We start from the raw sequence: 3,746 nt of genomic DNA, 5'->3' as shown, positions 1-3,746 counted from the left end.
ACAATAATCCATCAGGGTTTGAGAGGTACCATATATGAGCCAAAAATTTTTTTGAGGTTTAGAGAAACTGTTGAACCAATGTTGTGTGGTTTCACTCTCTAAACTAGGGTATTTTGTGTTTAGCTATTCTATTGGAGATGCGTGATTGTCAACAAAATCATATACTCCTGCGTTTGCCTTGTTTCTCACCTCATATTTTGTGACTTTTGACTAGTCTCTTAACTCTATCTCTCATTATTTTGCATGGTAATGAGAAATCCCCCTATAGCAAAAGCAGTTTCAAAGTTTTTTAATAATATGAAATAGTATTATCTCACTTGCTCATAGTATTAGCTCACTAAGGCCCAAAAATCGCATTGGGCCTCTGTAAGAAGTGACACACTCTGTAAGAAGTGACGAGTGTGTCGACTACCATGGGCCGATTTTGCCATGAACACCTACCAACATATATTGGATGACAACCCTTCCGGGATTTGTAGGACGTGTATCACATGAGATTATATTGTCCCAAAGTCCCAACTCCCAACAATTGTGTTATTATATCATTTTTTCTCAAAGTTACAATCCTAATTAGAGCAAAAGTTCAGGCTATTTACGACAATTTTAAGCCTCAATATGAAGCTCAATTAAAATAAAAATAAAAAATGCATATTATATATCAGCCAAAAAAATAACAAAAGCACACACTATATTAAAAGTAATAACACCACAAAATACAATATTTGACCCAAACAAATGGAAGCATACAACACAATATTCATCATACCAGATTGTATGCATCACTTATTAAACCCAAAAAAAAAAAAAAAACATATCATATCACTTGTTTGTAACAAAAACGGTACCATATGGACTCGCTTAGGCTACAACAAGCGTAATTTACGTATAAAAGTTAGAAACATATATAAATGATGCTAGTATGCGACATCAACACCACCTAGGCTGTCCCAGGAAGCTTCTCCTGGATCTTCTCCATCAACCCCTTCTTTTCCTGATGATGTTGGCCCTCGTTGGAACCTGGTGCTGTAGTTGAAGTCGTGTGACCTTGCTGTATGGGTTGTAAGTTGAAGTTATGTGACCTTGCTGGTACGAGTTTGTAGTTGAAGTTGTGTGACTTTGCTGGTACGGATCATCTGCTTATGCCCAACACCTGGATGTTGGCCTTCGTAGGAACCTGGTGCTGTAGTTGAAGTTGTGTGAACTTGTTGGTATGGGTTTATAGTTGAAGTTGTGTGACTTTGCTGGTACGGATCATCATGCTTGCGCCCACACCTGGTACGTTCTCTTTTATTTTCTTGTCAACCCCTTGTTCTCCTGATGATGTTGGCCCTCGAAGTAACCTGGGGCTGTAGTTGAAGTGTGTGACCTTGTTGGTACGGATCATTGGCTTGCGCCCAACACCTGGTACATTCTCTTTTATTTTCTCTGTTAACCCCTTTTCCCTGATGATGTTGGCCCTCATAATAACCTTGCTGACACGGATCATCTTGCTTGCGCCCAACACCTGGTACGTTCTCTTTTATTTTTCTGTCAACCCCTTGTTCTCCTGATGATGTTTGCCCTCGTAGGAACCTGGTGTGTAGTTGAAGTTGTTGTGACTTTGCTGGCACGAATCATCGTGCTTGCGCCCAACACCTGGTACATCTCTTTTATTTTCTCTGTCAACCCCTTGTTCTCCTGATGATGTTGCCCTTGTAGTAATCTTGTTGGTACGGATCATCGTGCTGCACCCAACACCTGGTACGTTCTCTTTTATTTTCTCTGTCAACCCCTTGTTCTCCTGATAATGTTGGCCCTCATAGTAACCTGGGGCTTTAGTTGAAGTTGTGTGACCTTGCTGGTACGGATCATCGTGCTTGCGCCCAACACCTGGTACATTCTCTTTTATTTTCTCTGTTAACCCCTTGTTCTCCTGATGATGTTGGCCCTTGTAGTAATCTTGTTGGTACGGATCATCGTGCTTGCGCCCAACACCTGGTACATTCTCTTTATTTTCTCTGTCAACTCCTTGTTCTCCTGATGATGTTGGCCCTCATAGGAACCTGGTGCTATAGTTGAAGTGTGTGACTTTGTTGATACGATCATCATGCTTACGCTCAACACCTGGTACGTTCTCTTTTATTTTCTCTGTCAACTCCTTGTTCTCCTGATGATGTTGGCCCTCTATAGTAACCTGGGGCTGTAGTTGAAGTTGTGTGACATGCTGGTACGGATCATCGTGCTTGCACCCAACACCTGGTACATTTCTCTTTTATTTTCTCTGTCAACCCCTTGTTCTCCTGATGATGTTGGCCCTCGTAGTAACCTTGCTGGTACGGATCATCGTACTTGCGCCCAACACCTGGTATGTCTCTTTTATTTTCTCTGTCAACCCCTTGTTCTCTTGATGATGTTGGCCCTTATTCTCCTGATGACCTTGGCCCTCGTAGTAACTTGGAGCTGTAGTTGAAGTTGTGTGACCTTGCTGGTATGGATCATCGTGCTTGCGCCCAACACCTGGTGTCTTCTCTTCTATTTTCTGTGTCAACCCCTGCTGATCGTGACGATAATCACCGCCATGAGTAGGTACGGTTGCACCAGGGCGCATACCTTGGAGAGTGGCAGAGTCAAACCCACCAGTTCCATTACTGGTGTCAGTGTGGTGGGTTGGGTTGCCATATTGATCAGTGTGAGTTCGGGGCCCATGTTCATCTACGCGAATTGGGTTGCCATATTCATCAACTTGGGTGTACCACCGGCGGATTGGTTTTGGTACTGCGACATTTTCAAAGTGAAAGAGCGAAAGCAAGAGCTTCGAATAAGCAAAACTCAAAGCTATATCTAATATGGCAAATTACTACTATAACAAAAACAAGTGTCAAGCAGGTTGTGAATATTTGAAGACGTATGAAAACTATGGTTATATAGGCGAGCAAATGTGGTATGTGGTAGCAGGAGTTGGACGCGCTCTTAGGTTGTTAAACGTGGCAAAGTTTACCTATGTCGGCGATGGTAAAGCATCTGCAACGTGTACTATGACAAAATAGGACAAGTGTCACCTATGTCGGCGATGGTAAGAATCGTATTGACACGTCGCCGTGTTCATGGAAAACAAGGACAAGGTTCCATATATGGAAGCATGAAAAAAAATAGCCGTGGACCCCAGGTGATGTATATCTTGGTCCACGTGGCTTTTGATTTTGCTGCCTCTCTCTATTTGGTGTTAATCCTTTACAGCAGGAGTTGGATATGTATCAAAGATATTTTTATCATCTCGTAGTCGTAGGTCCCACGTGTAGATAACCATTGGATGAAATTTGGGAACACATATATCCTAGCTTCGACTCCAGAGAACGTGTTGATTCAGAAAGAAAACATGAAAGTCTAGAGAGATGGCTGGACCTTCTCAATCTCAATATAGACTATTTGGACTGGCCCAAGCCTAATGATAAGTGATTATTCTGTGCAAACTAAGTTGTCTAACGTGGCTACAGCCTTTATAAAAGCAAGCCCAAGATTGGCTAGTAGCCAGTTTATTAGACACATTAAGATGTGAACACGTGTCTAGTAGATCTGATCACTAGACACAAGCTCAAACCAACTTAAATAGGAGTTTCTAAAACTTAGCTATAACGGTATGATTTTGGGTTTAATAAGTGATGCATACAATCTGGTATGATGAATATTGTGTTGTATGCTTCCATTTGTTTGGGTCAAATATTGTATTTTGTGGTGTTATTACTTTTAATATAGTGGTGTGCTTTGTT

The 3,746-nt window shown here is 41.7% G+C and overlaps 1 non-coding gene across 1 annotated transcript; it reads right to left on the bottom strand.

Moving 5' to 3' along the window:
* Positions 1 to 671: 671 nt before the first annotated feature.
* Positions 672 to 1,311, bottom strand: LOC112019852 (uncharacterized). The gene is made up of 2 exons (XR_010630117.1): positions 1,238 to 1,311; positions 672 to 1,201 (listed from the first exon to the last, which is right to left on the bottom strand). It is a non-coding gene; the product is annotated as an uncharacterized LOC112019852 (transcript).
* Positions 1,312 to 3,746: the final 2,435 nt, after the last annotated feature.

Source organism: Quercus suber, unplaced genomic scaffold (assembly GCF_002906115.3).
Source record: "Quercus suber isolate HL8 unplaced genomic scaffold, Cork oak 2.0 scaffold_133, whole genome shotgun sequence".
Taxonomy (NCBI): domain Eukaryota; kingdom Viridiplantae; phylum Streptophyta; class Magnoliopsida; order Fagales; family Fagaceae; genus Quercus; species Quercus suber.
The sequence above is the reverse complement of the archived record's forward strand: the minus strand, read 5'-3'. Positions and strand labels throughout refer to the sequence as shown.